Genomic DNA, 12,382 nt, shown 5'->3' on the forward strand with positions numbered 1-12,382 from the left:
CTGTTTAAGAAATACTTGCGTGGTTCAAAAATATTTATACATTTCGCGTAAATACTCCATTGCTCTTGCGTGCTTGATATGAGATAATTGCACGTTTCAAATATTTATTCATATCGCGTTCACATGGAACAAACGCAACTATGGCCCAACAATTTCCGGTGTAAATGACAGCAGCGATACGCATGAAATACGTTTCCGGTGTAGTAACCGTCCTCTTTTGATAAAGGGGTCATACTTAATACTGGGGATTTAAATGTCAAAACCAAGATTTGATTACGAGGGACGCCGTAGTCGAGAGCTCCTGACTAATTTTGACAATCCAGGGTTGTTTAACATGCACCTGCATCTAAGAAGTCAGAGTTACTTGCATTTCTCTCCACAGAGAAATACTTTGATGGAGCAATAGCTTGCTGGCTAACCTTGCTTGTTAATTCTTTTTCTTTGCATAGAGCAATGCTGCGAACAGACAAAGATACAAGTGCAGGTGAGCGGAACTTAGCTTTGAGTACTCCCTGATCGATCTGTGTTGACGACGTTCACAGCCTTCACAAAGCATTCTCGTGTTAAAAAATTGTTAAACCTGGTGAAGCTTTATCTTTTAATCAGAAATGACAAATTTCCTTCGTGCTTTCAGTGTTAGCCACGCCACTACGAATGATACAGTGGACCAGAAGAGGAATTTCAATGCGCCCGCACCGCTTCGTTGGGTACGTTAGCCGCGCCATCTGACGGATTACAGCAGAGTGCGCCCACGAAACCAAACATTATGTGGCCGCTCAGTGTCCGCACCTGATTATTCTTACACTATGATTAAAACCAATAAAACGAGTGAGAGGGTATATAAAACCACGTGAAAAAACTTACCATGCTACAAATGTCATCTCATGCATTACAAACTGCGAACTTTTCTCGAATGCTTCTTTTCAAGGAAACACTGAGACCAACTCCAGCGCTGAGCGTCATTCGGGCGACAAACTTCACAACAGTACTTTCGCAGCGGCGTCACTCGATTCTTCAATATCGGCTGACTGGCACAACATGACTCACTCTAACCACTCAAACATAACTTTTTGGCTGAGTTCACTACCCGTCTTACCCTTCGTCACCTTTAGTTTGAATTCTTCCAGGTTTCGCGAACATTCCAAGTAATTGTACGGCGTGTAGAACGTATATCACGGCAACAGCCCGGGGCACCATGGCCGGGGGGTAAGGTTTCATCTCGCCGGTTCGTCTGCGAAAATGTCGCCCCCAAAAGAGGCCCCGCTTCGTTGTCTCGATATCTCCCTATTTGTGCTGGTTGGCTGTCGCATGTGTAGAGGGTAAGGGCACGCCCTGGTCGCCTTCTATTGCGATAGCAATTTTATGGGCACTCAGCTGGATTTTGCCGTCGGTGTCACTCACCGTATATGTACACGTTTCTACGTGTACGAAAATGCAAGAAATAAAAAAGAATTCGCAAATACAGGAGAGAAGCAACGCTCCCTCGTGTGCTTTATCTCGCGGTGGAGAAGAGGGGATGATCGTACGTCTTGGCTGGCCTCGGGCAGAACAATTCTGTTGTAGTTACCGGGTTCACAAAGGCCACTGCAATCATATCAGCATCCGTTGACGAAAAGCACGCGCTTTTATAAAGAGTGACGTAACAACTGAGACGCTTATTTGGGTGCATCTATACTTGTGAGTACGTTTCGTGCGTCATTTGTGCGTGAGCAACGCGGGGCACATTTCGACCTCCTTTCTAGTCTGTACGTGACCTTCCAATTTGTTGCTATCGCGTTCATTGCTTCGCCTTTCCAGCAAAGCTGTGACTTTTTACAGCGAAAGCTGTCATGAGAACACAAATCGGGTCATGCGCAGTTGTCAACCGCTGCCACTGGTGTCCGTAACCACATCGCACGAAATTAGAAAAAATACCTACCACTAATTACACAGTGGAGCTCTAACCCGGGTACACTGGTTGCCAGCCCATTATTCTACCTCTAAGTCCCACCGGTGCTTGAGACTTGTTGGCAAACTTGCCTTAGGCAGGCTTGATGTCGGGAAAGCAATCGCGTTAATACGACTTGTAAAGCGTTTTAAACCAGGAAAAGAACAACCAGTCGTCGCACAATGCGAATAGCGTAACGAGTGGGTCATCCAATGCTACAACCTATTACAAAAGCTTATTCTTGTTCCCCTATTAACTGTGGCACATACCCATTTCAGGCATACTACCTCAGCGTCGTCAGCCACTGCATAAACAATAGGCACAAAATTACTTGCAAGTGTTTAGCGGATACCACGCTTCTCTGAAGAATGACGAAAAATAGCGTAGGAAATGCCGGCCTACTACCCAAAAAATTTATCAATAATGTCTTAGTAGGTATCAAGCAAGTGTACTTGCAGTAGTTACCCAATGAGTGTTTTAAAAGGCTCTGAAAGGCCGCTCTTCTAGCCTTCGTGGTCACTGTGCTGCGCCTTCCCCTCAGGCCTTGCGTTTATTTTTTTCTCTCTAATTGTTCTCTTGTTCGTTGCGCGTGCCCTTGAAGGGAACGGTTGGCACGGTGATTTGATGCTGTCGTCCGGAAGAGGCGGCGAGTGTCTGATTCAGTGCTCGTTTGTGATAAAAATAAGTGCTCTCTTACGAATAATACGCATTCCGATACGCTTCCCGACACTGCAAATTGCAGGGGAATACTTTGTACTTCACAGTAGCGTCTTTTTTCCCCGCTCGATCTGCTCAGCGGCACACAACAGCTTCGCGGCGCAACATCACTAAAAAAACCGTCTGCCTCACACGTAAGCATCAAAGAACCTCACTTGAGCACAGGAAACATGAGGCAAGATTACCCCACACACATACGATCACATACAAAAAAAGCACGAGAAAGCACACGAACCCACACAAGTCCTCACGCAACCGCATTGTAACCCGAAGAGCCGTCCACTTCGATGGGTGAAGTATCAGCGCCCTCACCAAAAAAGCGCCTGCAACGGTCATTTCAGCGGAGACGCACTCGCCCATTGACGGCGACGCAACGCAACAGGACGCGCCTTCTTTTTTACCCAGCTGCTGTGGCCATTCTTTCATGCCAACGGAAAAAAGCACGCAGCGTCGTTCCAAAGCACGATTGACCTAGCCAGGCATCGCCTTCAAAAATATACTTCAACTGGTGCTTATACTAATAGACAGGTTGCATTTATTCGTGCGTATGATGGACCAATGTAGGCTAAGCTCTCGTGAAGCTACTGGGTGATGTAGCAGTTGCTTAATAACAGTTACTTTTCAAGACAGTGGGAAAGTTGGGTCGGCATAAAGACGAATGCCAGCATGACAACATAACGATTATTTATTCACTTAGTAGCAGCAGCGCGCGAGCATACAGACGCTACGCGCGTCTGCGTAAGTGAATGAAGGAAGTTGCAATGGTTGCAATCTTGGCAGCATGTTCTAGTAGCCACCGCCGCGGCGACGCATATGAGTGCTGATGCTTCGGTGGCTTTGTGGCTAATCAGACGCCGATGCCTCATGTAGCGATGCCACGCCGAGCTGAAAAACCTCGAGCCGAAGGCTGCGCGGAAATAGGCGCCGAGTGTGTTATCTCCACATGACGACCCCCCCCCCCCCCCCCCGGCTTTGGACGTCGTACGCGACGTTCAATGCAGGCAGAAGCAGACTGTGATATCGGGAGTTGTAGATGGGTGCTTGTTGGTGCAATGGCGTTTCTTAGTTCGTCGGAAGCGATGTACGCTGGCTTCAACCGGTCATTGAAACATGGATGTCGTTAGCGGAGAATAAACTTCTTGATTGATTGATATGTGGGGTTTAACATCCCGAAACCAACAGACGATTATGAGAGACGCCGTAGTGGAGGGCTCCGGAAATTTCGACCACCTGGGGTTCTTTAACGTGCACCCAAATCTGAGCCCACGGGCGTTCAGCATTTTCGCCTCCATCGAAAATGCAGCCGTCGCAGCCGCGATTCGATTCCGCGACCTGCGGGTCAGCAGCCGAGTATCTCAGCCACTAGATCACCGCGGCGGGGAGCATGAACTTCTTGTCGCCACGACGGACAACATGTAAAAGCCACTGCAGCATGTCTGGGAAAGCCTGCCAAGGTGTCGTCACGGAGGAAAGCGTGCGTGCGCGTTGCTAGCTCCTTGAACACTAAAGGTGCAGCATTGCAGTGGTGTGCTGCGGGGGACTTGCGTAGGGCGGCGATGGTGTGTCAGAGCCGTGGGACGAAGTCCGTGGGATCTGACGTCGCGGCGTTCGATGGCAGTGCAGCATGTAGCAGTGCCACGCCGAGCTTAAAGATAGGTGGAGGCTTCTCGAGAATATGCGTAGGAAGTGTGGTGTCGCCACAAGACCATCACTAGAGCTGATCTCCGATTTTAAACCACTCAAGTTATCAGAGATAGATAGATAGATAGATAGATAGATAGATAGATAGATAGATAGATAGATAGATAGATAGATAGATAGATAGATAGATAGATAGATAGATAGATAGATAGATAGATAGATAGATAGATAGATAGATAGATAGATAGATAGATAGATAGATAGATAGATAGATAGATAGATAGATAGATATATAGATAGATAGATAGATAGATAGATAGATAGATAGATAGATAGATAGATAGATAGATAGATAGATAGATAGATAGATAGATAGATAGATAGATAGATAGATAGATAGATAGATAGATAGATAGATAGATAGATAGATAGATAGATAGATAGATAGATAGATAGATAGAAAGAAACGCTCCAAGAGTCAGCAGTACGCTAAAAATGCTTCACATTTTATAGTTCGTGGTCACTGCCTCCACTATCATCGATGCGTTATTATGATTCACAATGACTGTGCCACTCCTCCACTCATTATTTCTCGTGTATCTTACCCTGAATGTCCGCTTGCTCATTCCCCTCATACGACACTCGAGACTCTGTGGACTAACACAGCACTTGCACACTCTTCTAGCGCCAGAACTTCCAGGCTCATAAACTTTGTATGAAGGACGCCTCATCGCCATAAGCTCATGATTTCAAAAGTGATGCAATTGGTATTTATTGATGAACAATTCATCGTCCAATCTGGTGCTATCAAAATTTTGTCACTCAGTGGCTCACCAACCTCTGCAGCTCCATCAAACTTCTAAATGCAACTGGTAAATTAAGAATTGATGCAAAATATCTTAACTTTAACGCGATAGTGTTAAAGAGCTTGTTTCACAGATATTCCGGCATAGCCGTAGGCTATAATATTAACTGGAGTTCAGCGTCTCAAAACCACTATATGATTATGAGAGACACCGTACGTAATGGAAGGCTCGGGAAATTTAGGCCACCTGAGCTAAGAACATTTGTCGGCATCGGCGTCGTTGGTTGTGAGTAAAAAATTACAATTTTTCCATGATGAAAAGTTGAGAAAATGCGAATAAAATAAAAATTTTCGTATCCGAGTTTCCAGGTCATTTGAGTGACAAGCAGATGTTTTACCACACAGCCATGCGCCTGTTTGTAAATACAGTATAAATAACTTTCTCTGCTTGGATATGCAGTGAAATTAAATTTCATGCTCTAAAAGCAAACACGTTCTGTATACAGGCTTCGCGCACATCTAATATTGTTACGTGGCAATAACACCCACTCGCAAGCCACAGTGCAGCTCACGCACGAACATCAACTTTTCCTCACTTTTCTCCTAGACACTTTTTTTAGGATTTGTCACACTATACAATGATGATGTCATTGAAAACCACGCAACACATCCCCTGGCGGCAAAAGCGCCGATCCGACGCGTTTATGGGGCCACAGTACTGGCGGGTGGTAGCGCTTGGGACTTGATACTCGGACGACGTCACGAGTTAACAGTGGTGAAGAGATTGTGGGATTGTCAAGGCTATTTCGTCGGTAACATCTGTTTCCTGCGTCTCTCATAATCATATGGTGGTTTTGGGACGTTAAACCCCACATATGAATCAACATCTGTTTCCTGTCGAAGCACACGGTATGGGTCCATGAAACGAAAAATAGCTTCTTAGAAAGGCCGACACCTCACGTTTGGGACCATAGAAGAACGAGAGAACCCACTAGAAATCGTTATTCGCGATGTCTCACCGTAACGGTGATTTTGTGTTGTGTTTCTTGAGATACGTCAATTTGTGGTGGGCAAGCTTACGGGCGTGGTCAGCGAGCAATGACATCATGAGTGTTTTCAGTTATTGACGTTGGATAAGCCGGAAGAAACATATTCAGTGGCAACGCTGGTACGCGTCTAAACAAAAAAGTAAAACAGTGACTTTCCAGTCGTACCAGAAGGAGTTGTACGCGAACGTCACGTATGGCAGTGCAAAGTCGCAGGTACGGAGATCAGTTGAGACATATTATGAAAACATGTCTGTGTTTTAGCGCTCTATAAGACCGTTTGTCTAGGGGTAGTACGAGGTCATGAGCTTACGCTTGATGGGAGGAGCAAGAACGCAGGATATCGTCAATCACTTGAGCCAGGCATTAACGGCCTCGGTCTTTTAGTAGCAGACACGGCGCACCGTACACTAGAACAAAGTCTAGAAGCACAATAAAAAAAATCAGTGACATTCGAAGCACAGGGATCATGTGATTGCGTAGCGGGTCGCGTAACTAGTAGCAACGATGACTCACTTGTTCCCGAAGCGGCTCTTCGAAAGGGAGTGAGAAGGTTCAAACCGACTCGAAAGAAAGGATTCGGCGGAATATCGATAGGGCGAAGACAGCCGGCTGGGCGTCCAGAAGGCTTGATTTCATTGATATGTGGGATTTAACGTCCCAAAACCACCATATTATTATGAGAGATGCCATAGTGGAGGGCTCCGGAAATTCCGACCACCCGGGGTTCTTTAACGTGCACCCAAATCTGAGCACACGGGCCTACCGCATTTCCGCCTCCGTAGAAAATGCAGCCGCCGCAGCCGGGATTTGATCCTGCGACCTGCGGGTTAGCAGCCAAGTACCTTAGCGACTAGACCCCCACAGCGGAGTTTCAAGAAGGAATTCGTGTGGCGCTGACAAGCTTCGCAGGCATTGACATAACACCGCACAGAGCCTGCAGGACCAGGCCAGTAGAGGCAGCGGCCCACACAGTCATACGTGCGAGAAACGCCAAGGTGAGAAGCTGTTTTGCGTCATGAAGCTCGCGGAGGACGGTAGAGCGCAGGTGCTGCGATACGACCAGCCGTAGACCAGGACTGGTTGGTGACAAATTATGCCGATACAAGGTGTTATCTCTTAAGGCAAGCTTGTGTAGAGAGGCGTCATGCGGGGAGGGTTGCATCCATTGTATTATTCGGCTTAGGTCCTGATCTCTGTGTGCGCTGCTCGTCACCGAGGAGTAGTAGCTCTGAAAGGGAAAATATGCATTCGATTGAGTCGGTGCTCGTAGAGTCCCCATCAGCTGCAGGGTTGAGTGATAAGCAATCCGCGTCTGGGTGCAGTCTTGCACTATTTTACACTACAGTGGGGGTATACTCTTGCAGGCGTAGTGTCAAGCGAGCGAGACGACCTGTAGGATCTTTCAAAGAAGCGAGCTAACAAAGGGCATGATGATAGAAAATCATGGTAAACGGTCGACCTTATATAGGCGTTCGAGCTCCGCGATGGAATAATTGCGCTCCGAGGTGGACAGCAGCCTGCTGGCATAAGCAATCACGTGATTCTGCTCACATTGTCGCTGAGCCAGCAGAGCGCCGATTCCATGTCTACTGGCATCAGTACGGACTTTCGTCGGCGCTGAAGAGTGGAAGGGGGCCAGAACATGGGAAAACATGGCAGAGTGACGAGCTTAGAAAAAGCTGCAGCTCGGGAAGGACCCCAGTTAAAGGGGTGTCTTGTTTAAGCAGATCTCTGAGAGGTCTTGCAATTTCGGCGAAGTTTTTGACAAACCGCCTGAAGTAGGAGTAGAGCACCACAAAGCTGCGAACGTCCTTGGTGGCTGTCGGCTCAGGGAAGTCTTTCATGGCTCGATTTTTTTTAAGATCAAGCTGTACGCCGGAAGCATCAACAATATACCCAAGTATCGTGATGCGGCGGTGCCTGAACCACCATTTGCGCAAATTCGGAAGTCCACAAAGACGGAGCACGTCAAGAATAACTGTGAGTCTCTGAAGGTTTGATTTGACTTGATTTATTGTTTTTCATTTACACAATGTGCAACATCGTGGTAAATGGAGGTGGGTGAGGGGACAAAACCGCACAAACGCGGCTTGAGAGAGACCTCACCTCCTTAGTGCAGTATGTCTACATATGGAGGGGCACATAATACACTTGTATAATACACTTATACAGTGACTATAAGGTTTGGCAGTTATACAATAAATAGATAAAAAAGCCAACCAAAATTAAACATTTACAAATTCGATTACATTACTCAGACAAAAGCTGCAACATAATAGACATGTACTTCATATGCATGAAAAGTAAGAAAAAACATAGAACACATTATAACTTTCTGAAAACATTTTCTCGGTCAGTTTCGAACGTGGGTGTAAATGCAATGACATTTTGTATATACCTTAGACACGTGAACCACTTGAATTCGTGAAGCAAAGAGTGCAACATTCCTTCGAATGTGGCCGGGGCAAAACATAGGCCGAAAGGCATGACTTTGAACTGGTAGAGGCCATCACGTGTTACGAAGGACGTTTTCTTTCGGTCCATGGGGTCCACAGATATCTGCCGATACCCGGAACGAGGATCAACAGAAGAGAAGTACGCGGCACTACGCAGACAATCAAGGGCTTCTTGAATTCGCTGTAGATGGCAGGCGTTCTTTCTTGTGATGATGTTGAGGTGGTGAAGTCCACACAAAAGCGCCATCCTAATCAGTCCTTCCTTTTTGAACTACCACTACCAGAGACACTAACGGACTGAAATTCGGCTCTATAATATCCTTTGCTAGCATTTTGTTGCCTTCCTGCTGGATGACCCCCCGCTCAGACACAGACACACTGTAGGGGCAGTGGTGAACAAGCTTAGTATCCCCAGTGTATATACAATGCTGCACAACGGACGTCTGCCATAAAGGACGATCACGAAAATCGAAAATGTTCCAGTAGAACCGGAGAACACTCTAGAGGGCTTCAGCATGTTGGAGTGTAAAATCAGCAGCGGTAATGCTTAAAATTTGACGGCTGCCACAATTTGTTTTCGGTGATGTGTCCTGCATAGCAACAGCATATAGAGTGAAAGCTCCGACCTGTGAATCAAGCAGCGAACAAAGGTGGGCTATGGATATGTCCTTTTGGAGCACTTGGTTTGTGAAGCCGAAAATTACAACGGGTAGTCAGGTTCTTTTATCTGTGATGCTCAGAACAGTATAGAGAACAGCAACAGAATGCGTGATCAGCAATAGCCAAGAGGCGCGCGTACTATTCGCCGTCTGGCCCAGCTGATGAGCATACCATATTTGCGCATGTAACAGATTTCGGAGCTAGATTATTAAAGTAGCTGCAATATGATTGGAATGAGGTTTCTTCAGGGGGTCACTGTGTAGCGGCAGTTCAAGGCGGAGCCCACCGGCGGCGCAATCAATAAGCGCCGAACTGGCATCGACAAAATTCAGTCCATGTATGACGTCGTGAGGGCATGTGCCAAGAATAGTAAACACGACAACCACCTATGACCTGCAATGGTGAGGTGTGCAGTACACATTCCTACGACAGTAACAGTGCCTCCGTGAGTGACTTGTACCGCACTGGTCAAGGGTTGCGTAAGGATCTTCGTCATACGACGATGAAGATCTACACTGATCACCGAAACGTGAGCGCCTGTGTCGAAAAAAAGCTTGGACAATAGTGCCATCAAGATAGACTTCAAGGATGTTCCGGTGTATAAAAAAGAGTAACTGAGGGCTTGGGGGCGAGGTTTACCATGCAGTTTCATCTCCAGAAGCTGTCAGCTTAGTTTTCCCGGAACATACGGCGGTTAAACGAGAGCGAAGACGAGCGGCAACGTGCGGGGAAACGAGACCGACGGCAAGGAAGCGCCAATGACGGCAACGTGTGGCCATGGTCCTCTGGAGCAGTGAGTGCTGAAAACTCAGTGCGGGATGAATAACGGTGATGCATATTGCAAAAGGGGTCGTTGTAAGCAGAATATTGGCTAGAAGGTGTAGAGGGCAACTGGCTGCGACAGTAATGACAATGTGTCCTGCACGGCTACAGCAGAAACAGATCGACAAATCATCTGCTGTCTGCCATTATGATATGTTCCTGAAACGAGGAGGTATTGACGGTGACGTGGTGGCCCTACAGTGGCTACAGAGGTATCATTATTGTTCATGTCGGAAACGATGAAAAACAGATCCATGTTATCTAATTCCTGGCGAACGACGGCCTGGATCAAAGAGCCAGCGGACAACGTTGTCTCGCTCAACGTTGGCTTGTTGGAAGCCGGACACATGGCCTCAAATTCGCGGCCGACAATATGTGTGACACCTTCAATTATGAGCGGCTAACCTAGGATTCATTCACAAGATGGCGTGGTAGCGCTGTTTGAGAGACAATAAAGCTGGCGAGGAAAACACCGACCTTTTGTTTGCTCAAGGTGGCGGCACTTCCTAATAACGACACCGATGGTCATTACGTTAATAGGCACCCGACAGTGGACCAGAGGGCACGACGAAGCTCTTTGGGCCGCCTCAGCATTGTTGGTTCCGACCGCCAGGGATACTAAGAAAATGGACCGCTCGCTGAACACAGTGACACGCTGAGGTGTCAGTGCCCTTTTTGGCATGTTTCCAAAGAAAGCTTCCTGGGCGTTTACATAATCAGCTGTGAACCCGTTGCTCACAACTAAAAAAGAAAATGATATGCACGTGCAAGTTCCGTTTTGCTGCGTCTATAGCCTTCATAGATTACGAGAAGGCGTTCGATTCAGTAGAAATATCAGCCGTCATGCAGACACTGCGGAACCAGGGCGTAGATGAAGTATATATAAACATTCTGGAAGAAATCTACAGGGGATCAACTGCTTCCATAGTGCTTCATAAAGAAAGCAACAGAATACCAATCAAGAAGGGTGTAAGGCAGGGGGACACAATCTCCCCAATGCTATTTACCGCGTGCTTACAGGAGGTTTTCAGAAGCCTAGAATGGGAACAGTTAGGGATAAGAGTTAATGGAGAATACCTCAGTAACCTGCGCTTCGCCGATGACATTGCATTGCTGAGTAACTCAGGGGACGAATTTCAACTCATGATTACGGAGTTACACAGGGAGAGCAGAAAGGTGGGTCTTAAAATTAATCTGCAGAAAACGAAAGTAATGTACAACAACCTCGGAAAGGAACAGCGCTTCGAGGTAAGTAATAGTGCACTTGAAGTTGTAAAAGACTATGTCTACTTAGGGCAGGTAATAACCGCAGAGCCTAACCACGAGATTGAAGTAACTAGAAGAATAAGAATGGGGTGGAGCACATTCGGCAAGCACTCTCAAATTATAACAGGTAGATTGCCATTATCCCTTAAGAGGAAGGTATATAACAGCTGTATCTTGCCGGTACTTAGCTACGGAGCAGAAACCTGGAGACTCACAAAGAGGGTTCAGCTTAAATTGAGGACGACGCAGCGAGCAATGGAAAGAAAAATGGTAGGTGTAACCTTGAGAGACAAGAAGAAAGCGGAGTGGATTAGGGGATGAACGGGGGTTAAGGATATCATAGTTGAAATAAAGAAGAGGAAATGGACATGGGCCGGGCATGTAGCGTGTAGACAGGATAACCGCTGGTCATTAAGAGTAATTAACTGGATTCCCAGAGAAGGAAAGCGGGTTAGGGGGAGACAGAAGGTTAGGTGGGCAGATGAAATTAAGAAGTTTGCGGGCATAAATTGGCAGCAGCAAGCACAGGACCGGGTTAACTGGCGGAACACGGGAGAGGCCTTTGTCCTGCAGTGGACGTAGCCAGGCTGATGATGATGAAGATGATGATGATGATGACTCGCTAGGCTACGCATTGGAAGACTCGGTTTTGCTGCGCCTACTCGCTAGGCTATGTGTTCTGGCGCTACCATCAGATCTCGTAAACTGCATTGCCGGATGCCTATAAACACGAGCAAGTTGAACGCATCTTCGGCGATACTCTTTGAAACGTGCGTGATCTTGTCAGCCTCTAGCATGTTGTGATCGGTCTGCTGGCACAAGGCTAGCACATCACATCATGGATATAGGCCTAGTAAGGCTTGGTACGGCTGAGTACGTGCGGCCAATTATTTTTGGGCAGCAAGCTGTTGTCCAAACGGGTTGCCGAAAAGGTCGTGCAGCTGTTGTTTCGACATGTCTCAGCTTGTAACCTCATGCTCGTGAATCTCAAACAGGACACGAGGAGTTTGTCGAGGTAGAATATCACTTCAGCCAACAT

This window comes from Rhipicephalus microplus, chromosome X (genome assembly GCF_043290135.1).
Source record: "Rhipicephalus microplus isolate Deutch F79 chromosome X, USDA_Rmic, whole genome shotgun sequence".
Taxonomy (NCBI): domain Eukaryota; kingdom Metazoa; phylum Arthropoda; class Arachnida; order Ixodida; family Ixodidae; genus Rhipicephalus; species Rhipicephalus microplus.